The 25,680-nt window shown below is 33.8% G+C and overlaps 1 long non-coding RNA gene and 1 other non-coding gene across 2 annotated transcripts in view; one reads left to right on the top strand and one right to left on the bottom strand.

Moving 5' to 3' along the window:
• The window catches only part of LOC128200439 (uncharacterized), a 33,089-nt gene extending 9,470 nt beyond the window's left edge, over nucleotides 1-23,619 (top strand). The window contains exons 2-3 of the long non-coding RNA XR_008252724.1: nucleotides 17,614-17,746; nucleotides 22,726-23,619. This is a non-coding gene — a long non-coding RNA (uncharacterized LOC128200439). The remainder of the gene's footprint in view (nucleotides 1-17,613; nucleotides 17,747-22,725) is intronic.
• Nucleotides 13,006-13,077, bottom strand: Trnae-uuc (transfer RNA glutamic acid (anticodon UUC)). Its single transcript has one exon. It is a non-coding gene; the product is annotated as a tRNA-Glu (tRNA).
• Nucleotides 23,620-25,680: the final 2,061 nt, after the last annotated feature.

Genomic DNA, 25,680 nt, shown 5'->3' with positions numbered 1-25,680 from the left:
TACTGCTCATGTCTATAGGCGACGGTTATCACTTTCCATCAGGTGGACCGTCAGCTTGTTTGCCATTCTAAGTTAAAAAATTACCACATCCTAGTCTTCAAATCGACAGTTCTGTGAGCCCAGCTGCTTTTTAGCGAATACCGACAGCGCAGTTAGAATTGGGATGGTTTTACATTAATTCTCTGTTTGACGGTATTGTGAATCTATGCTTTTGTCTTATATCAATGGTTTTGTATCATTGTTTTCTCAATTCTTAATGCGATAGTGGCGAGACTCTCAAACTCAAAAACTATTATGTTACAAGTGGACTTGAAAAACCGTGTAGTCAATTTCCAGTCAAGGAATTTACAAGTTTCGTTTGGTTGATTTTGTACTGTTACCACGCCAGTGTCAGGTTTTACAAATATATATATATATATATATATATATATATATATATATATATATATATATATATATATATATATATATATATATATATATATATATATATATATATATATATATATATATATTATACAACTTAGAATGGCAAACAAGCTGACGGCCCACCTGATGGAAAGTGGTAACCGTCGCCTATAGACATGAGCAGTACCATGGACATAACAGAGTATACTGTTTCGCCCATGATACCCCCATGCGTTCCCGTTCCTGAGGACTCAGATGTTATTCCTCTGTACCCATTAAATTCATGCCATATACCACCCTTCAAACCAAAACACAGCCATGCAAACACAACTGCTTCACGGTTGAAACACGAATGGGACAGATGTACCCAAGCAATCGACTTTTGTACAAAATATAATGGATGAACTGATAACTTAAATTAAACCACAACTTAAATCTATGTTGGACTAAAACTAATTTTGGGCGCCTGGAGAGTTTTTATGTCGCTGCGGAACTATGCCAAAACCAAACCACGGCTATCCTCGGCGATTATTAATGTGTAACTTCAGGATTCAATAAAGGGCATTTCCTTAGGCTACAATATATATCTGTCATGCCTTTACTATTATTTCGATTTAAACAAGCCTCTTTCGCTTCTTTCACATTCATCAAGCTTTTCATACACGCTCGCCGGTTACGGGTACTTTTAATTTGGCTCTTTCATAGCACGTCGCCTATTTGGTCGACATACTCGTATGTCCATCTAGGGCGATCCCTACCGACATCTCCATTCATTCTTGTCCTATAAATCTCAGATTTTTATTATCATTGTCAGGTATTAATTATTTGTAAATTTAGATTACTCTCTCGTAGCTAGAGTAGCATGGTCAAAATTAAGATGAGTGTAGTCAGCTTTTTAATCGACTTCGAAAAGGGGGTTCTCAGTTCGATTGTATTTTTGCATGTTAGTCACCTTATATTAAAATTATATGAAATTATTATTTGTTTTATATATTTTGCTTTTTTTACCATTTTATTTACTATGAACATTAAATTTCCTTTATTAGTTAATTTCCCTATATTATATTAATTTACTAAATGTACATATATATAGTAGCCCTTATTTATAAATAAACAATCTTTTATAATTTTAGAAATAATTTAAAAACATTTTTAAATACAAATTACAAATTATTATAAAAATATAAAATTATAATATATATAAATCTATATAAAAATTATTATAAATTAAATTTAATACAAATTAGACAAATTAAACTGACTTCAATTGTGCTGACGGAGTAATGAGAGTAAAAAACGTAAAAAAAAAAATACAATACAATTATAAACCATTTTAAAGTCAATTGAAATGTTAATAAAATCCAACCAGAGTTAATGAAAATATCTGTCAACGTATAAAAGAATGAAATAATAATAAAAAAAAAAACAAACCAATTATAGCGAACTTTCTTCTTTTAGATGTCTTTTAGATTTAGAAAAATTTTGATTGAATAAAAATTGTCCAGTGCGTATTGAAGGGCGCCGCTTATTAAAATACAACAATACCGTTCGGTGGCAATTTACAAAATTGTACATTTAATATGAAGACTGAAGTTACTAACTGAACTTTGGGAATCTTTTATTCATGGCGTAATTATTGTTTAAAATTTATGCATATTGTTTTCCAAAGTATGTAACACCTTTAATGATTCTCGCGCACACTTATTTATTAGTATTTGTCATAGATTGTACACTTTTAGATGGAGCATGCTACAGTGTCAAAAACGGACAGTCAAGTACGTAGTTTTTAGACTTTAAATAAAGTTGTTTAGATTTAAAATAAAATTAGTCAGGTACGAGTTAAAACAGGCTACAATGCATAAATATATAAATATGACTGGAATACGTATGAGAAATACAATAAATGACTAGTAGTATATATATCACATCTTCCATATTTAGAACTAACAAAATTTTTCATCGTGCCTCCCACCAAATTGTTTATAATTACTCCTCTCCATCCAAAGGTTGCCTGGAAGAGATCGCTCTTAGCGATAAGGTCGCCTATTGTTTTCTCATTGTAATTATTTCTTGTAATTATTTATATTTATAATAAGTTTACTATTGTGATCGTTTGGAGGAAATAATAAAGAGTATCTATCTATCTATATATATATATACGGAACGGAACGTTTTTTTGTTTATCGGTACATTCACCATTAAAGTTCATATTGAACATTCAAATTTTTTATACCACTGAGGTGGCAAACAAGCATACGGCTCACCTGATACAAAGCGGTTACCGTAGTCTATGAACGCCTGCAATACCAGTGTCATTACAAGCGCGTTGCGACGAAATTAAAAAGGGAATATAAAATTACAAGTTTAATAGAAATTTAAAAGCGCGCCATTTTCAAAAACGTCAGGTTGTTTTTGTCGAAGCATTTGTTGGCAGTTACTCCATCTACATGCCATTGTAGATCAATATTTCCGAATTACTAATGCTCCAGAAAGTTTGTTTAACAAGTATGACGTTGTTTATTACCAATCTCTTGGAATATTCTCCTTGATTTTAGGAGTTCTCTCAATATGAATTTTGTATAGAACTCGTTATTGTGTTATATAATGGATTCGCCTACTTAATTGTAATTTTAACCGACTTTAATAAGGAGGCTAATAATAATTAAATTTGACTTTGTATAAAAGTCGATTGCTTGGGTACCTCTGTCCCATTCGTGTTTCAACCGTGAAGCAGTTGTGTTTGCATGGCTGTGTTTCGGTTTGAAGGGATATGGCGTGAATTTACAGGGTACAGAGGAATAACACCTGAGTCCACAGGAATGGCAACGCATGGGGGGTATTATGGGCGAAACACTATACTCTGTTGTCCATGGTACTGTTCATGTCTATAGGCGACGGTTACTACTTTAGGTAGGCCGTCAGCTTGTTTGCCATTCTCCGTTGTATAATATATATATATATATATATATATATATATATATATATATATATATATATATATATATATATATATATTTAAATTAAATTATTTGAGTAGTATTAATTACTATTTACTGTAACAATGTTTTAATAACAAAAAAAAATCAAATCATCGATAAGTCATACGGAATGAAATGTGCTTAATTTATTATAATGTCAATATTTGAGTAAAATGTATTTGTTTTATAATTATTTGACCACGATTGCAGTTGCCATTTTAGTGGAGCAAAATTAACTTACTTTTTTCGATTTAAGTCGCCAGTTTTTTTTTGTGTAGTATCTATTTGTAAATTTCTTTTTATTTTTAACTTGTGTAAAAAAATGTTTTCTACAACTCAAAGAGTTTCAGTTCAGAAGAACAATATTTCAGTTACAAAGTATTCAATTAAGCCATTTTAAAAATAAAACTGAGTTTATAGTTGCTAACACGTAATTAAAAACTAATTATGCCCGTCGACGGATACACAGAAGTGTCCTATTTAACTCTTTCAACATTAAACACAGTATTGTAATAACAGTCAGCTGTAATTTACGAGCTCTTAGTGACAGACACACAGACACCGAGTGCATCCGACATTGATTAATATGCAATGCGGAGCGATGATAATGACTGCACTATGCTAGCAAATAATTTGATGACAGTCCAAAATGATATGCAGTTTACTTCGAAATGGTAATTCTAAATTTGAATTTCTTTGTACATATAAATGTTGTTACATGACGTCGTCGTTAGTTGTAAACCGATTTCGTCGTCCTACACTGTGTTTGCCTATACGAGGTCGCCTCTTAATCATGGGCGAAACAGTATACTCTGTTATGTCCATGGTACTGCTCATGTCTATAGGCGACGGTTACCACTTTCCATCAGGTGGGCCGTCAGCTTGTTTGCCATTCTAAGTTGTATAAAAAACCTTTTTTTCCAAAGCTAGTTATACTATGAAATTTTTCGTTTAATTTTTTTTGCTATTTTTTAGTTTTTTTTTTTAAATAAATCAATATTTTTTTTTATTTGTCTTATTCAATTATTATTACATAACGAATATCTAAAGATCCCAAATTCGGGGGCTCCTTTATTTTGAGGCGACTCGCTTGTTAGCGACCCCAAGGAAATAATTTATTATTCATAATTTTCTTTCTTCGACCCTTTGAAAGGAATCATTCGTAATACTGCTGGGTAAGAACTTACCCTAATGATGTCGTTAGTGAAGGGGGGCGAACATTCTCAGTTTCTCACTGCTTCCGAGCGGAGGGAGCAGGTTTTCAATTTGTCTTTTTTGTGGCCATGTTGCGCGACAATTCATAATAGATTTTTGAAGTCGACATGGTTTATGATTTATGTCCTGTGACATTCGAAGTTCATTAACCCTTCTTTGTATAATTTTTTTATAAGTGAAATAAATCAAGGTGATATAATTCACTTTCAAAATTAAAGGAAAAATGGTTGAACAATAAATTTGACCGCTACGTTTTTTTCTGCAATGGACATTAAAAAGGTAATCAGACACGGTCAACTTAAAGTGAACTTGGTCTTTTATATAATGTTTGGGCATACAATGTTACAATGGAAATTTCCACCATTATGCAAAGAAGGGTACCTATGGGTCTTAATAAGACCAATGGAAGTCTAAACCATAAATTTTAGAAATTAGAATTGAATAGAAAACATTTATGGTCAGTAAACACATAATCACAATAGAAAATATAGAAAAAACATATACAAGAAGTGTCCCGTACTAGGCAAAAGGAACCGGCTCAGCTGAAGCTGTGAGTGTCCCAGCGCAATGTGTACAGCTGCACAGCGCTGGTTTTCAGCCAGTCCAATTTTGTCTGTCTGTCTGTTTGTATGTTTGTTTTAGTATCTCTCTCTCTCTCTCTTCGTCCTCTTCATTACTGTAGGTCGTGTCCTTGAAAGGTATATGTTGCCTCTCTTATGATGTTATTCCATTTTGCACGGTCTTCAGCTTCACGTAGGGCAGCTGCAATCGACAGTCCCGTAACGGCGGTTACTTGGTCTGACCATCGACTAGGCGATCGTCCGCGTGGTTTTTTTCCCTCTATCTTGCCTACAACCATTAATTTGTCCAGATTGTCGGATGTCGTCGAGCAATATGACCGAAGTTGCAGACTGTCGAGAGCCTATCTTTTATGCGAAATCGCGTCAGGATAGATATATTTGTGCGCTTTGCTGTCCAGGGAATTCTCAGCATCCTTCGCTAGCACCACATCTCGAGAGCATCAATCTTTTTTCGCTCCTTTGCTCTTATTATGCCGTTTTAGTATCATGCATAAGTTATTACACCAAATTGGATGCAGTTTTTGATTTAAAATCTAGTGTATGTTTTATTTTGATACTCTATCTGGAGGTATTCTATTTCATTGTTTTTTTTTTTTTTATTTTTGAAAACTTTTCAAAAAAGAAGAAGGTTCTGGATTCAATTATGTTTTTGTTTCTTTGTTTCCTCGTCATCATTTTTTTCTTCTACGTATTTAATTATCAGTTTTTTTATGCTACTTAGAATGGCAAACAAGCTGACGTCCCACCTGATGGAAAGTTTTTTTAGTTAGCTTCGTAGTTTTTTATTGTTGTTATTATTTTTAGTTTTAATATTTTTTTTTTTGTATGGGTGCTGTTGTATATTTGTTCAAAATAACGTTTCTTTCTTCCATAACTTCGTTATCTATGAATTAATTTAGAAAATTCTATTTTATATGAAAAGATATATTTTTTTTAATAAATTAATATATTTACATATTGATCCTATAGAAGTTTTATCAAAATCGGTTCAGTTTTTAAATCAACATAACTGGTTTTGTCACCGTTAAAGTAGATTTTTTTAGAACAATATCTTAATTATCTAGTTCCAAGTTAGTAGTACAAACTCCGCCTACTTTAGTACAAGATAGATTTACAATGTCTAGAGCTAGGCATTGTTATCAGGGGGCACGGCAGTGCTCCGGCCGAGTCTAGTACGCAGCCGTACCATCCTTTTCTCGTAGCGACTCATGGCACTCTTGATGTATCTGTGACTTCATTGTAAATAAAGCAAGAAATTTGAATATTTAATTATCAAGAGGGCATACTATTCTAGATATATTGCTAATATACTTAATAATTGCATTTTATAATTTACAAATTATCATTAGTCAATTTTTTTTTTTATTTTGTCACTGAAATACTCACCGATCATCAAAAGTTTGAGGTACTTCTAGCAATCAATTAAAATTAAAATTTTGAATTTTAGTTAGCGTTTAGCCTATAAAGTAGGGAAAAAGTGAAAAATCCCGAAGATACATTATTTATTTACATAAAATGGAAAAAATAGCACCATAATTATAAAAACAATCTAATACATAATCGACTATTTAAATTAGATAGATAGATAGATAATTTTATTTGCATTAATTACAGCACACAAATTACAACATACATATACAAAAAAAAAATATTACTTAGAAAATCTGAACAATGTACTTGTGGATAGTGTCTTTTATTAGTTAAAATATGTTGTTGTGCAATTGTCAAGTAATTATAGTAATATTATAGAAATAACGTTTAATATTGATATGCCACTATATTGATTTATATATTACTTACCACACTTATAGTATCCCAAAACGTGTAGTATATATTTTTTTAAAATTTAATGCACAGTAAAATTCTGTACATTTGGCGGACTTAACACCGGACGGTGTTCTCTACCAGTCAACGATTGGGCAAACCGAAAAATAATTAGATGGTGCATTATTGATATATATATGTAGATATGTATGTATATGTTGATAGGTAATTGTTTACATAACAATTTATAACAAAGTTTTTGGATAAGTACTTCCATAGACATTAACCAAAATAATTGTAATCGATTTATATGAAATTTCACAACTTTTTGTAGTAGAAGAACTGCGTTGGGAGACTTGGCATTTTTTTTACATTTTATGTTTTTGATGGGATTACTATTACATTCCTAATGTTCCTACATGTTCTGCAGATGGCGTACAAAATTAAACCGTCTCACTCCCACTTGAGAGTTCAAATCAAAATGTCATCTCCATTTGGAAGTAAGTAGGCGCAGACATTTGAGATGTTGAGAGTTACTCCTCAGATTACAAGTTTCGGGTGATCCTTTCTGGTTGGGGTGTGGTACAAGTGATAAGTAATCAACAGTGTTTACAGAAAGACATATTTTTTTCATCGATTTTAAGGAGGTAGGTTTTTAATAGATAAAAATGGAATGGTAACCCCACCCGCGCTATCGTTATACACCAACGAGGCATCAATGGAACGATGATAGGTGTGAATGAATGCAGGTCAGTTGGCCCACCATGATGAATTCGACAAAAATTAACCATGATGGTTTCCAGGTCGACCTGATAGTGTCAATTGCTAGCAACGGGGCTATTAGACCTCATTACTAACAATCCCTTTCCCCCCTCAAGGAGGTAGCTGTTCCATGCATATGTATTTCTTGTGTATGTTAACTGAGATTTTTCTTAATTCTAAACCAATTTTGATATTGTTATGTGTGGGCTAAATAAATGTTTGTATCCATTCAATTAGGGTTTACTGCCATGTTGGTTCTATATAAATTTTTTTATTACTTCAAAAGTTAAATTATATTAGAACCTTTTTATTGTTTAATCCAAGAATGCTGACATCTGGGAAGATGTTGAATTTCCAGGTTAAAAAAAAGCTAAGGCATTGGTTCTGAATTAGCACCAAATCCCTTTTCAGAATGGTGGTGGATAAGATAAAGATCGCCAGGTGATTGCCAACCTCCGGTAGGAGATGGTATCTTAAGAAGAAGAATTGTTTAATAGCAATTTTTTAATTTCCTAAAATTTTATATGAGTATTTTTTTTCATTGTTGTCAATCTTTCAAAAAAGGCGTAAAATTTTTAAATGATAATATAGTATATATCATATATGATATATATTTATTCGTTTATATATGTAATTTTAGTATGTATGTATATCAATAATTAGTAGTACCGCATTCGAGTATTCTGACACTTCTCTATGGTTGACTGGGAGAGAATGCTTTTAGCATTAAGTCCGCCATGTACACATATTTGTACTTAAGAATAAATAAATAAGATGAACGAGGTCATGTCGAAATAGCGTATTGATGCTTTCATACAAAAGAGAACAGTAGGGTTATTTTTTACCTTAATGTTCTTTTGTAAAAGGGGGAGAAGAAGTGTAATTATTTCGTTGTATTAGCCTGTAGCCGTATGGCTCTAGTATAGAACAGGCCACACCTTCCTTTCCTGTGAGCGTCGTAAAAGACAATTAAGAGAGTTCAATGGTCGAGAGATGATATAATAGCGTCCCTCTTAAAACGTCACCAAAACCTAACCACAGTTTTCTCCAAAAGGTCACAATTGAGTTATAGTATGAAATACAATATATGAATAAAATATCTTGTAGCGGATTTCATAGTTGATCAAACAACTTTGTTCAATCCCTTTCTGGTGATAATCTCATAACTTAGACCAAACGATACCTCAAGGGAACAAATTCGAATTGGCGACCCGAAACTACTGGCAATAATTCATTAGTATCCAATATCTGATACTTTTGTCGATAACCGTTAATTTAAATTGGGTCACGATTGGTTTCAGGTTAGTTCCCCACTCTAAAGGTTAATCTAATAATCGCCGAACTTGAGTACTTTTGGGAATTGATGCCTAAAATAAAGTGGTTTCAGCATTTTAGTTTCCAAAATTGGATTTCATTTTGTATTCATAACACAAAATGAAAAAGTTGTTCCCAAAGGAATATGATTCGATAAATGACAGAAAATATCAAGCCTTCCATATTGATATATGCGTTCAAATAAATTTGTATGGGAGATTCAAAATTTATCGTCGTTATTGAATTTTTGATTTACGGAATTTCCATTCCAATCACTCCATTGTAATCCTTAATGGACAAAAGACTCTTTACCCCTTTTCTGAAAAACCCTTTGGAAAAACCTCGGCAGGGAGCTCATTCCATAACCCGATCATACGTGTACGAACACTCAGTTCTTACAAGGAAACTTTTTTAAAATGTTTAAAAATAAAAACAGAACTTGCCAAATCAATTCAGAGCTGACCGAGTTATAAAGTAACAAACATTAAAAACAATACAACCGCATTGTAAACCCTCCTTTTTTGGAGTCGGTTGATAAAATGAAAGGGTTACGATTATTTTTTTCGGACACCTCAACCCGTTCCGGTTTAATTAATCATTGTCTTGTCAATTAAACTTTTCTTTCGACTGTACAAAGGTTTAATGAAAATTAATCGAGTCGCGCATAGGCCGGCTGTTCGTTAAATCGTAATTAACGCATACAACTAACTGTTAGCTAAATTAACTGGTTAGTAATTACCACGTGCTTGTTATGTTATGCAATTAGTTTAGTTGCTGGTTTGTTTTTGTTTTCTATTTTACTTATCCAAAAGTTGTATGGAAGAGATCGCTCTTAGCCATAAGACCGTCCATTGTAATGTATTTTCTCCATATCTCACCCTTCAAACCGAAACAGCCATGCAAACACAACTGCTTTACGGTTGAAACACGAATGGGACAGAGGTCCCCAAGCAAACGACTTTTGTATAAAGTCTCCCTCTGGATTTAATTAAATTTATAATTATTATCACTACGGACTTGTCAAAATCTTTATCTATATATATATATATATATATATATATAAATTAATGCCACTTTTCGTTGTAATTTTATAACTCAAGAACGTGCTCACCTATCCAAACCAAATGTTTACGCTTTGTTCGGACTATTTAGTAGATGAAGTTTGCACAAAATCGGTCGAGCGGTTCTTCATTTATCACATATTTTAACAAATTAATTCAAAAAATTCAATAATTGATGGATTTTTGTGTCAAATTTAAACTTTTTTTAAGATGGGGATTGTGCTGTCAAATTGAAACTTTTTTCAGTGTTGACAGTACAAGCATGTCGTTATGTCATTCATGAGGGCATTTCATTTTGGACGTGCTTCGATTAAAGCAAATTGTCACCGATAATTATTGCTTTATGTTTATATTTTTTAACATATTGTTGAGTGCATTCATACAAACGGTGATTAAATTATTTTTTTATTATTTCACTTTATACATAGCGAAACATGTACCGGGCCGCTAGTATTGCATATTTTTAGCATAATTCATAATGTTGTGAATGTTTTTTTTTATACAACAAAGCAGGCAAACAAGCATACAGCCCGTCTGATAGTAAACAGTCACTGTAGCTTATAGACGCCTGCAACACTATGATGTTTCAATGTGTAATAAATGGATTAAATAAATTACCACGATGCTTTAATATACATATACATACGAATAAAGGCAAAATACACCCCACCTATCCTATCAAAAGCGGCCGAATAACGATCGCCATAAAGTCGTAAACTATCCGAAAGCAAGTTTTAGTTGGATAAAAAAAATAATGAAGTTTTTACGTGGCCATAAACTGTGAGCCTTGGGCCGTAAACTCATGGACATGTATGGATATCAAATTTGAGGGTACACGAACCAAAGTGTAGTGGGAGCGATTGTATAGTTATTCATGTTTATTTAAAAATATTCGTATGAAATTTAGATATATGGTAGTGCTTACAGTAAATATAGGGTCAAATCGATGCACTGATCAGGAGTTTTTTTTTACTAGCGTAACTGAACATTTTTATCTAAGAAACATTGGTCGAAAAGCGGTTGAAAGTTTTCAACCTTTCCAAATACGCTCCCAAAAAGAAGACTCAAAAGTAGTTTTTTTAATTTTTGGATTCGTGAAATTTCTGTCCCAATATGTTTTATAGTATCGGTACATTCGTAGTTTTTTTGTATCGTTAACGATTTTATTATACATATATGTTTCTAAATAGGTATAGATAATATATGTTTATTTTTTTAAACCACTAAGGTGAGTTATTGAAGTCGCTGGCGGAAGAACCAAAAAAAAACCAATTTTATAAATATAACTAAATTTATTTCTAAAATTAATTATTACAATAATAAGTGTCTTCAGATCGATGTGTGATCCGTAAGTGAAGTTATATCAAATCAAACGTAAAGGAAATGGGTGTTTTTGCTGCGGGAATTGAAATGCTCACTCGACGCAGGTGTCTTTCTCGGTAGCGCACCTTCTTGCGTCATGCTAGGTGGTCCGATCCGATCGCCGTTGAAGGTGTGTCGTAATAGTTGATAAGTATCTACTATAACAGGTGGCAAACAAGCATACGGCCCACCTGATGGTAAGCAGTTACCGTAACCTATGAACGCCTGCAATACCAGGGGTATTACACGCGCGTTCCGAACTCTGAAGAAACCTCTTTACCCCTGGAGGGTTTATTAATAATGCGGACTACCAGTCACATAGCTAGCAATTTACCCTATCAGATCGACCTCCACGTGGTCCACTCTGGAAACAATCGCACTAAATTTCAGGTATATTCAGCACGATGGGCTAACTGATTTACCTTTTCATTCTCACCTATCACCCCTCACTGGTGCCCCGCCAGTGTATACCGTTAGCGCAGGCGGGGTAACTACTCTATTGTAATCTATTAAAAAAAAAAAAACTCTTTACTCCTTTTAAACATAGCCATTTAAATACAACTTCTTCACAGCAGAAACACGAATGAGACAGAGGTACCCAAGCAAACGAGTTTAGTACAAAGTCTCTCTCTGGTAATGGTGTTTTAAAGCGTTATTCAAATTTAATGGTCGAGAGACATAAAATACAATAAACCCACATAAATTCATGTTATCCTATGCAAACAAGTTTAGTTTTATATCGCTTTGGGCACTTAATATATTTCTATGTTAAGTTATAGGTTTTGCAACTACTGTAATAATTTACAATACATATAAGCAGTATATTTTGTTTCAAGACAAACAACGTCAAAACAAGAAGCGGAAAAAAAAACAAAAAATATTTTTATTTATTTATTTATTTATTTATTTATTTAAGGAACACCAACAGCATATTGCATTATAACATATAGGTATAACAACATTAAATATAATACAATATTAATGCACACGCCTATTATAGGTATTCACAGCATTCACTTTAACATAGTTATACAGTGCAAGAAAATTAAGTAAATAATAAAAATAAACATGTAACCCAAGTTGTGAGCAATATCAGAAAATACAATTATGAGTGAATTGAATTAAAAAATATTAAAAAAATATATATTATGATAATTAGAGTTAATTGTAATATATTATTAATAATATAATATATTGAAAATAATATTGACTTGGACGATTTTTTAATTTAAAACGAATAATGTTTATTATAAATGTTTGCACTAGATTTTGCTCCATATTGCTGTGGAGCAAAATATTTTTCTACTTCGCAATGAAATACGTAAGCACGATAACAATTTTAAAGAGAATTTATTAAATTTTGTTCAGAATAGCGACATCTATATTGATCTAACACAAACACAAATAGACGAATTGAAAATTTCCTTCCATTTTGTAGTCATTTTAAAATATAGATTTGTACTTAAACAAAATTTGTACTTATTTAAGATTAGATCAAAGTATTTCGCTGAAAAAAGATATATAGGTATATAGGGTATAAAATAAACATAAAAGAGGAAATTCCCATACCGGGAATCGAACCCGAGCCTCCTGGGTGAAAGCCAGGTATCCTAGCCACTAGACCATATGGGATAACGTAAGTTGTTTGAAATTTTGAATTACGTTCTATTCATATTACACGTTTTACACTACGACATAGTGTACAATAAAATGTTATTACTTTGTCAATTAAGGACATTTAAGTGATTGGCTCTTTGACTATTAGGGTTGTCAAAACGTTTACTGCTATTACTGCTACCGGTTTTGTACTGATACTGAATTACTTACATTTGTTGTTATATTTTTAGATCCATATTAATAAACACAATATATAAAATATATATTATTTTGTGTATTTGTATATTTTGGCAGAAGGTACATGTTGGTTGGTAGGTAGATTTTCAAATGACTGAAGATGCTCTGTATATACCACTAGCCTAACAAATACAACAGATTTATATATTTTGATATATAAATACTTAAAATTTGTAAAAATGTTTGAATATTTGTCACTCAATCACGACTAAACTGCTATACGGATTTGGATCAAATTTAGGATTAATACACATAGGATAATTTATATACTGAAGCATGCTAGCAAAGCCGCGAAGGACAGCCAGCAAGGTTATAAACAAAAAAATAACAAGGGGGTGTATTTCCCATAAATACTCATCGGGATAGTAGGATTACCGGTTACACGCGAGCGAATCCGCGTGGTAACCTTCTGGTAAAAAATAAAATAATATCCTGTTGGAATCGTTCAAACAACAATAGCTTTTCCTATTGCAGATAACAAGTTGTGTTTGGTACAATGCCATCTCATGTATTGGTCGACCCGACCTGAGTAATATCGTCCAAGTGGTCGAGTTGCCACTATTCGATTAAACAAACAAACAATAGCTTTTCTTATCGCAGGAAACAAATTGTGTTTGGTACACCGCCATCTCATGATGTGGTTGACCCGACCGGATTAATATCATCCAAGTGATCGAGTCGCCACTATTCGATTAAACAAACAAACAGGATCTTTTCATATTGTAGATAACAAGTTGTTTCGTACAATGCCATCTCATGTATTGGTTAATTCGACCTGAGTAATACCGTCTAAGTGGTCGAGTCGCCACTATTCGATTAAATAAACAAACAATAGCTTTTTGTATTATATATATATATATATATATACACATTACTAAATTCGTGAGAGAGGGAGGAGGTTACTAATTGTTTATTAGCTACCATTTTTTTGAAAGTTTCGTAGCAAATATATCAATATTATACAACAATAAGTTGTGTTTGGTACAATACTTACGTCAATTAGTATGTAAAGTATCATATTGTACTAATTTTGGATATAACCTACCTTTGTATCAAAATTAGTTTAGTTTTATTCTGTAGAGTTTGCGTAAAAGAACAGCAAACATTCATCCATCGTTACAACCTTTCGACATTACAAATTGACAAACATCGCTACGGACGAGAGTACCCATAGTTGAACCAACGAATGAGTCGTCTCTTATATTATTTGCTTTTACGAAATATCGTATCGTAATTTAATATATATCCGGTCAACAGCCCGGCTTTATTAACTCTTATATTGACTTGGTCGTTTTAATATGTTTGAGTCGCTTATAAACGGATAACTGAAGTATTCTGATATGATATTGCGATACAAGGCTGTTTAAAAACATTCCTTTTATTTACAAACTTTTAAATAATCCGCCATCTTATGACTGCGGCCATTTTAAAATTATGTTATTTATTTTATTGTTACTTACTTTTTAAACTTTTTAATTGTTTTCTTTTTCTTTATTAATTGTTGAGGATTTTTGTCTTTAAAACCTAAGCTATTTTGTTTAATATATATATTAGTAAGGTGGATATATATACAAACCGCCATCTTGTGACGACGGCCATTTCGTTAATATCTCTATTTTGATTATATAGTTAGAGCATCGAGTCTCAAAAACGGGTTAAGTTTTTATCAGCTAATTGTTACCATAAATTATGAGCATTCTATATACTTATGCACATAATGTATCTTGACGTATCTATATTAAATTATTTAATAAATAAAACGAGTTTTTACCCATTAAAATGATGCAAAAATTATAACACATAATAATTATAGAAATTATAAAGGAAACATTCATAACTATTTATCACACAAAACTGTATGAAAAAGTTTTTTTTAATGGGTGATAATGGAATGGTAACCCTATGCGCGCTATCGGTATACACCGGCGGGGCACCAATGAAGGATAGTAGGTGAGGATAAAGCAGGTCAGTTAGCCCATCGTGACGAATTCAACAAGAATTGTTCACGATGGTTTCTAGGAGGAATCATGTGTAGGGCATATGTCCTATTAGGTCGACCTCCACATGCTAAGGATGGGGCTGTTAAACTCCATTGCTAACAACCCCTTTTCCCCCGTATGAAAAAGTTGAGCCGCTTTTCAAGAAACATTTGTATGAAGACACTCTATCTATATAATCTAAGTTCCCAATATACGGTTTCGAACTCCAGAACTAAAGGTGTATGCAAAGTTTCAAACTAGTCGAATATTAAGAAGCAGTTCTAATTCATTTTAGAAGAACCTGATCTGTTTTCTTACTAATATAATGTAAGAACAAACACTATGGGTGGCACAGTATATTCTGTAATCTCTACTGTAACGGTTACTGTTTACTAGCAGGTGGGCTGTCAACTCGTTTCCTATTCTCGGTAGTATAAAAATAGCTTTTCTTTGAAATTAACAACCGATCATTTGTTTTGTGATTAGTACATTGATAACAATTGGTAGCAAAATACAATGAGCAACTTCTCTATAATTTACCCCTCATTAGTAAATTAATAGAGTAAGACATTAAGAAATCGACTACTATTAGTAACGTGAAAGTTTGCGCGGATATTTATTTATTTATTTACTTTTTATTGCCCAATAATATTTGTACAGATGGCGAGCTTGATGCCGTAGGGCATTCACTATCAGCTAATTATTAAGTAAAAACAGAAAGCATGCAATACACGATAAATTAAATATAATACGTTATGAATAATACTTTAGACACACACACATTTAGAAACACAGCCATGCAAACACAACTGCTTCACGGTTGAAACACGAATGGGACAGAGGTACACAAGCAATCGACTTTTGTACAAAGTCTCCCTCTGGTAAAATATTTAATTAGGTAATTTATTTACATTACTTACAGCATACAAATGACAATACAAACATACACATAATACACAGATAATAACAGAGATAAAAGAATGAAAAGCAAAATATATAAAACAAATATTTCCTTTTTGTTTTCTTCATGCACGTGCCATAGTAACACAAAAAGGTCACAACTCAGTTTATTGCTTTGCCTTCAAAAGAGCAAAAACTCTGATATTCTGTTGTGGCCAAGTAATAAAAAAATAGATGTTACAGTCGAGTCTTCATTTCTAACATATTACCATTAGATTTGTCAACAGAATTCGCACCATCTAACCAGTGAGACCTTAATTATCTTGACTAAGTCGAAAAAACTCAGCTCAAAGGAGGGTTTATCATTTTCCCGGGGCAAACGCGGGTGCCCAAATGATCCCATCTTAGTGAGGAAATGAAGAGCGATCGGCCAAATGATCGGACATTAAATAAGTGTCTTAACTTAGCCGAATGAGATTCGCTTTAAGATATTATTTGGTATTCGCCATTGAAGCCGACTGCTTTTGTCCGAACGAATTAGGAATTGCGGGCGGAGTTGTAGAATAGATCCAAATTTATCTTTGTTTCGTTTCTATTTAATTTCGGGTATAAGCAATGGTGTTTTATTGAAAATGATCAAGCGTTGCGAAGTGATTCTGTGACGGTGTTTTGTCCCTGAACACAATAATGATTGGGTTCCATTCAGATCAGTCGGTGAAATGTGATGGCGTAATAAATAACTTTACAAATATTAAATTTAATTAGTAGAATGTTAGTACTACCAGAGGGAGACTTTGTACAAAAGTCGATTGCTTGGGTACCTCTGTTCCATTCGTGTTTCAACCGTGAAGCAGTTGTGTTTGCATGGCTGTGTTTCGGTTTGAAGGGTGGGATATGGCGTGAATTTACTGGGTACAGAGGGATAATATGTGAGTCCTCAGGAATGACAACGCATGGGGGGGTATCATGGGCGAAACAGTATGCTCTGTTATGTCCATGGTACTGCTCATGTCTAAAGGCGACGGTTACCACTTTCTCAATCAGATGGGCCGTCAGCTTGTTTGCCATTCTAAGTTGTATAAAAAAAAATCATATATGCTGTGTGCTCTTGACATAGAATGGGCTACCTATTCCTTTACCGTGGGTGTTATAAGAGGCGACTAAAAGAACATAATGGTCGAGGGATGGGCAGCAGCGTCCCTTTTAAAACACCACCAAAGCCTAACTGCGGTGGTAACTTGCCTGCCAAGCGTGGCAACTACTAAATCATGGTAAAACCCCCCAAAGGGGAGGCTTATGTTCAGCTGTGGACAATTAAAGGCTGAAATGATAAGGACATTATGTATTTTTCCAAAAATAGATAATACATATTTTGTGTTGAGACATCAAGAAAATATCAACTCAAAAACGGATATAGGTACCTCTTACCTTCCAGGGCCAACCTTATCCAGCTCATCGGTACCAAGACTACGGAGCAGATAAGCGGTATCGAGAGAGCATTTGCCGCATAGCTGATAATTTCCGCCGCAAGATGGCGTCTGGAGTCGTTTACTCGAAGACGCTTACGGGTATGGCCTCTGTGATAGCGAGTTTGTACATTTAATAAATTTTAATAATAAATATTTCAATGTAGAATTATATATATATATATATATATATATATATATATATATATATATATATATATATATATATATATATATATATATATATATATATATATTTAAATTATTATTGAAATCTGAAAATAATTTCAGTAATTACTGTATGTTTATCATCGTCATCATATCAGCCATTAACTATCCATTGCTGAACATACGCCTTCTGCTTGGAAGGTTTTGCTAGTCGTTGCCACATTTGGCAAACGGGTTGGCAGTTGCAGTTCGAATTTGGTAATATTTTAACAGTGACGCTTCTGTCCATTCCTTTTGTCGCCTCTTAGAACACTCACCTGCTAGGAAACGGTGGCTCATTCTATGCCGGAACCACACGGTATTAATACGTTTTTCATAAGTTTAATACGAATTTAATGGATTTACTATAATCATCGTTTGCGATAATTGTTATTTTTTATTTAATTTACGAGTAATTATCATACAAGTGTATACAAATACATAATATAAGACTTTTGATACCGCCTAAACATCTCGGATTTATTTATTTATTATAATTTATTTATTTATTTAATACAAGAAATTTACAATGTGAGTACATATAATATAAAATTTATATATGGTATTTTACATTTAGTAAATATTAATAAATTTTGCTATAAAGCAAGGTTGAACAGACAATATGCGCTTAATTTAAATTATATGTTTTACAGAATAATACTGTTTCGCAAGTCGGTACGGTATGATTTTCATCAGAATAAAAAACAGCCGCATCTACCGTGATAAAATTAGATATGAACCGATCACAGGGGGGAAGGGATTGTTAGTAATGGAGACCGAGAATCCCATTGCTAACAATATACCCAACCAGGTTGACCTCGCGGTTCTCCCTGGAAACTATCATGGTTAATTCCTGATAAATTCATCATAATGAGCTAACTGGCCTGTTTTCATTCTCATCTATCACTCTTCACTGGTGCTCCGCCAGTGTATCCCGTTAGCGCAGGCGGGGTTACTATATCATTTTCACCCATCAAAAAAAAAACCGATTACGGGATTTTTTTCTTCGATTTACTCAAATATCGGTTCAGAATTGCTAAAGATATTACGCAGCATATATGCAAAAAATGTAGGTGAATTAAGAACTGTCATCATAGAAATCGCATAAAGATAAAACGCTTATAGTGAGACCACATGAAATCCCACGAAGTACATGAATTTCTACTGATACTAAAATAAATCGTTATGCAAATTTGAGCCTTGCCACCTCAGCGTTAAGTGTCTAAATAGTATTTGAGATCAGTAAGGGTGTATTTGCTAAGATTCTAAACTGTTTTCTGCCATTATTGACTGCCAAAGTCATCTGCAAAGTATTCAGATATTTGATATCACCGAAAATAGCAAGATTACTTTTCTAAACGCCTATGAATGTGTAAAGTAGTAGCTGTGCCTGCGACTTTGTTCGCATGACTTTTACATATTATATTTTTCATTTTTTTTTAACGGTTGATAATGGAATAATAACCCACCGCGCTATCGGTATACACCGGCGGGGCACCAGTGAAGAATGATAGGTGAGGACGAAGCAGGCCAGTTAGCCCATCGTGACGAAATCAACAAGAATTGTTCACGATGGTTTCCAGGGGGAACCACGTGGGGGTCGACCTGATAGGGCTAGGATATTGCTAGCAATGGGGCTGTCAAACTCCATTGCTAACAATCCTTTTCCCCCCGAGGATTAAGGTATTATGCACTTTGTACCATATACTTTCACTGCCATAACCAACCCTTCAAACCGGAACACATCCATACGAACACAACTGCTTCACGACAGAAACATGAATTGGACAAAGACTCCATCTGATAAGTCTGGCTGTTTTATCATCTATCTAATCTTTTTTTTTTTTATCTTTTTTTTTATTTAGAGGCCTTTATTCTATAAAGATATGTCAGTCCCATCGTACCCTAATTTTAAAAAGTATTTCACATACTTAATATATTAATACATTTTTTTTTATATAATTTAGAATGGCATAGAACCTGACGGCCCACCTGATGTTAAGTGGTAACCGTCGCCTATAGACATGAGCAGTACCATGAACATAACAGAGTATACTGTTTCGCCAATGATACCCCCCATGCGCTGCCATTCCTGAGAACTCAGGTGTTATTCCTCTGTACCCTGTAAATTCACGCCATATCCCACCTTTCAAATCGAAACACAGCCATGCAAACACAACTGCTTCACGGTTGAAACACGAATGGGACAGAGGTACCTAAGCAATCGACTTTTGTACAAAGTCTCTCTGTCCCTCTGGTAAAAATAATACTTTAATAGTTTATTTTAATAGAGGGAATCATAGATACAAAAATATGGCAGTTAAAAAATTTGCCATTTCAGAATATGAATCTGTCTAATCTGTCAATGTAAATTTAACTTAATCCTCACTTAATCCGTACTGTCCTATTTCACTAAACAGTCTCGGGATATTTTTCTATTTGAAATACTTATTTGTAATAAATTGAGTAAATTATTAGAACAAATGTTTATTTATTGCTGTGGATTATTTTTTTGTTTCTGTCTTATATTATATTTAAAAGAATAATTTCGTTGAAGTGACGCGACAATATTATTTATCAAATAAGACAAGAATAAATTAGATTTTCAATTCAGATAAAATATTTTATAATCTATTGGTCTGTTTTCGTTTTTAAAACTAGAAACTCGGCCCGGCTTTGCATGGCTAGATTATTATATATATATATATATATATATATATATATATATATATATATATATATATATATATATATATATATATATATATATATATATATATATATATAGTGAATCGAAACACAACATGTATGAGGGAAATGGATGTATGGGAAAGAATAAAATGTAACATAATTGCGGAATGAACAAGTATTTTTTTAATTTGAAACGGTTGCTTTGCCGGAGAAGGTGTAAGCAAGTTAAGTTTAAAAATAAATAGGATAAAGCGTTGACCTGGTCATTTTTATTTCCATATTATTATATATATTTATTATTTTATAATTAATTTTAATTTTAAAAATATATACTGACAAATTTTATAATATTGATATATTTGCTACTAAACTTTAAAATAAATGGTAGCTAAACAATTAGTAACGTCCTCCCTCTCTCACGAATTTAGTAATGCGTGCACATAATTAGTAAATTATAAAATACATATGTATATTTAAATATCTTTTTCTTTTGTTTGTTTTATACAATTTGTACAATTTGGTGATGTGGTTGTGTCAATGTTATTTATAAATTTAACTTAATTAATAGATACAATGGTCAGCTCCTATTCTAGGCAATATTTGCATGTTTATATACTTTCTTTCTTTATATAGCAATCTGTAGTTAACGTTGTTGGTAGTACTATTAATCACATTTAAATGTAATCTTATTATAATTATATATTGTATTACTGTTTGTTAACTTTAATAAAATAAAAAAAAAATCTACGTGTTTCTTGCAGCGTTAAAAGTAAAATAAAATTTAATGCACTCATATCTGCAATGTACCATACAGTTATATAATTCGTCTAGCCCTTAAGATAGTCAGTATTATGAGTAAGTTAACAATGAACATTTGAGGCCACAGCTCACCAGATGGAGCCACTTTGGAAAAGTAAACTGAGTCTACAGTTACAGCAAGTTTGCTTTTCTTAATTGGCTCCCACCTACTACATACACAGGGTGATACCGAAATAGTAAGCATCCTTTAAACGGAGCGTTATCAACTAAACTAAACGTTTTCACCAAAGGAATGTTCCTTTATTGTTTTGTGTTGTTTGTTCAACATTTTTACCAGAGGGAGACATTGTACAAAAGTCGATTGCTTGGGTACCTCTGTCCCATTCGTGTTTCAACCGTGAAGCAGCTGCGTTTGCATGGCTGTGTTTCAGTTTGAAGGGTGGGATATGGAGTGAATTTACTGGGTACGGAGGAATAACACCTGAGTCATTAGGAATGGCAACGCACGGGAGTATATCATGGGCGAAACAGTATACTCCGTTATGTCCACGGTACTGCTCATGTCCATAGGCGACGGTCACCACTTTCCATCAGGTGAACCGTCAGCTTGTTTGCCATTCTAAGTTGTATAAAAAAAAAATTTATGTCAATTTTGTTGTAGTTTTTGTCACAAAAAAAAAATGTTGATCCTCTTATACTAATATAACTCATTACGCTTTTTAATTATCATTATTATATTAGCCGTCAATTGCCCACCGCTGGACATAGGCTTCTCCAATTAGGAAGTTTTGTCAAATGTTGCCAGTAACGTCGTAAGAGACGACTAAGGGAACTTAATCCTCGAAGAACGGATAGCAGCGACCATTTTAAAACGTCACCAAAGTCTAACTGCGTTTGCTAACCTGCCTGCTGAGCATAGCAACTACTACGACAGGGGGGAAGGGATTATTAGTAACGGCGTCTAATGAACCCATTGCTAGCAATACACTATCAGGTCGACCTCCACGTGGTTCCCCCTGGAAACCAAAACCATCGTGAACAATTCTTGTTGAATTCGTCGGAATGGGCTAACTGACCTGCTTCATCCTCACTTATCATCTTTCACTGGTGCCCCGCCGGTGTATACCGATAACACGGGTAGGGTTACCATTCCATTATCACCCATTAAAAAAAAATTACTACGACAGATGCTTATGTTTATCATGATGGCTGATATGGTATAAAGCATATAAGCATGATACCTTAGTTCTCTGATTACGCGTAAGAGTACCATGGGTAAATTATTCCATGATACCCATGCCACTGTACATGTTCATAAATAACAGTCATCACTTCCCATTAATTGTACAGTCGCTTGTTTTCCATTTAAAATAGGCAAAAATAAACTTTTAAACTGTATTGTAAGTTTTTTATTATTATTTCAGCCGTTAAATGTCCACTGCTGGACATAAGCCTTCCCCATATGGGGAATTTTGCCAGTATTGCCATGCCACGCTTGGCAGGCAAGTTGGCAACTGCAGTTAGGCTTTAGAGATATGTTAAGAGGGACGCTGCTGCTCATCCCTCGCCCTCCATTAGTTGGCTTTTAAAACACCTACGGGAAAGGAAGGGATGGCCTATTCTATGCCGGAACCACACGGCGAGTATTGTAAGTGCATAACATAAATTATATGCACAGCTGTCCTTTATTAATCGTAAGAGCCTTTAATAGAAGCTGTAAGTAGCTGATAAATAGCTACCAGCTGTATGGAGTAGTGTCAAAACAGATATGCAACCATAATTAATTCCTGAAGGACGTTTGCAGTGTCACGCCAACTGCATCCCAACGCTAGCTTGCCGCTTCGTCTACGGCGATCAACAGTCTTGGTACTTTTTGTTGTTTGAACAAAATGAACCTTCATATACATTTATAATTTTTGTTTTTTATAAAAAGAAAATTGAAAATAAATGATTAATAACATAAATATCATATCAATAATTCATCAATAATCACGTCAATAGACTGTATTTTTATTTAAAGTTAATAACAACATAAATAAAAGAACCAGTATGTACAGTTGATTTACGTAAACGAGGTCCTGAGTTCGACTCTTGATAGGGCCAATCTACTAATCTCTCGAGTCTAGTTTAGCAAATGAGACTAGACTAGACTAGAGGGAGACTTTGTACAAAAGTCGCTTGCTTGGGTACCTCTGTCTCATTCGTGTTTCTACCCTAAATCAATTGTGTTTGCATGGCTGTCTTTCGGCTTGAAGGGTGAGATATAACAGTGAATTGACAAGGTATAGAGGAATAACACCTGAGTCCTCAGAAATGGCAACGCATGGGCGGTATTATGAGCGAAACAGTATACTCTGTTATGTGCATGGTACTGCTTATGTCTATAGGCGACTGTTATCACTTTCCATCAGATGGGCTGTCAGCTTGTTTGCCATTCTAAGTAGCGTAAAAAAATGAACTTTTCTGAAATTACTGGGATTTGGGTATCTCAGTTTGACGACTTAATGATATTATTTACATGTAATATTAAATCTTCTTAGAATAATGTACATACTTACAGTTATATATCTATTTAATAGTTGATTTTCTATTAACTTTCATAAATTGTTTCTTCGCTTACCATACATTGGTAATGTTTAAAGAGACACTATTGCTTGGCGGACTTAACACCGGACGGTGTTCTCTACCAGTCAACTATTGGGCGAACAGAGAAATAAGTAGGCGGTGCATTTTTAAATAGAGGAAATTATCTAGATTGTTCAATCGCATTATATGTACCGTGGAACGTGAATCCCTCGCGCCTAATCGCTTCATTTGGCTGACATGTCATAATTTACGATATCAAACGAGTGCTATCCACAAGATAATATATTTCAGGGTGAATTTGGGTAAATCTTACTTTATTATGGCATTATTATTTATTACCTGTGACGCGTAATTAGGATTTTAAGTATTCTATGGGTTTGTATGGGTTTAGCCATTTGAAAAATTCCATTTATTCTTTTTATATTACTATAGTGGTAAAGAAGCATACGACCTATCTGATGGTAAACAGAGTTACCGTAGCCTATAGATGCATGTAACATCAAGGTAGACCCTTAAGAAACCTTGATAAGCCGTTTTTGAAGAACCCCATGCTGTAATCTCTAGGGACAGCTTCGGCAGGAAGATCATTCCACAACCTAAGTATTTGCGGGAGGTAGCTATAACTCCTATGTACTGTATTATTTTTTGATGGGTGAAAATGGTATGGTAACCCCGCCTGCGCTAACGGGATACGCTGGCGGAGCACCAGTGAAGGGTGATAGATGAGAATGAAAACAGGCCAGTTAGCCCATCATGATGAATTCATCAGGAATTAACCATGATAGTTCCTAGGGAGAACCGCTAGGAGGTCGACCTGGTTGGGTATATTGCTAGCAATGGGATTCTCAGTCTCCATTACTAACAACCCCTTTCCCCCCTATGTACTGTATTCGCTCGCTCTGTACAGCCCAGTCAGCCGTCGGTTGCAATTTCATTTCAATGGTAACCGAGAGCGGCTGATAACACACGAATAAATCCGAACGCAGCAACTATCTGCGATTCTGTTGGCTAGAACTCGGTTATTTTCCAGACGTATGGAAAACGGCTATAATACAAATTTTGCCGACGCCTAAAAAATTGCTCTAGACTAACTTAAATGCATATAAATTCATTGGTCTAATAAATAACTTAAAACGTTTAAAAAGCTCATCATACAGAGACTGATTTATGTAAACGTGCAACAAACACAATTGCAAACAATATGGCTTCAAAACTGGCACTTCCACAATTGATGCCCTGCTTAGCGCATTTAATAAAATTAAGAAATTCCGGATCAACGAAGAACAAGCCATTGTTATTTCATTGGATATTGAGGGCGCGTTCGACCACGCTTGGTGACCGGCGATAACCAAGAGATTTGTACATATAGACTGTCCTTCTAATCTATTAAAGATAATTAAATTAAATTCTGCAGAGAATATTTTAAAAAGATCGCAATTTTAATGGTTCTAAACTTTTATATACTAGTTGTCCTTACTGATTTTGATTACTCTTCTTAAAACTGAAACCGCTTCTTAAAACAACCCGCCATAAATTAAAATTTCATCCCAACCATCTGGACGAGTGGCGGTTCTCCACCGTGCGTTTTTCAAGGCACTTTATCCCACGCACAACCACTCTTTGGAATCAACTTTCAGCAGCAGTATTTCCGAACCGATACGACAACATAACCTTCAAGAAAAGAGCATATTCCTTTTTTAAAAGGCCGGCAGCACACCTGCAAAGCCGTAGGTGTTGTGGGTGATCATGGGCGGCGGTAGTCACTTACCATCAGAGGAGCCGCATGCTCGTTT

This window comes from Galleria mellonella, unplaced genomic scaffold (assembly GCF_026898425.1).
Source record: "Galleria mellonella isolate WM207_F2 unplaced genomic scaffold, CSIRO_AGI_GalMel_v1 utg184, whole genome shotgun sequence".
In the NCBI taxonomy this organism is placed as follows: domain Eukaryota; kingdom Metazoa; phylum Arthropoda; class Insecta; order Lepidoptera; family Pyralidae; genus Galleria; species Galleria mellonella.
This window is presented reverse-complemented; position numbering and strand designations above follow the sequence as displayed.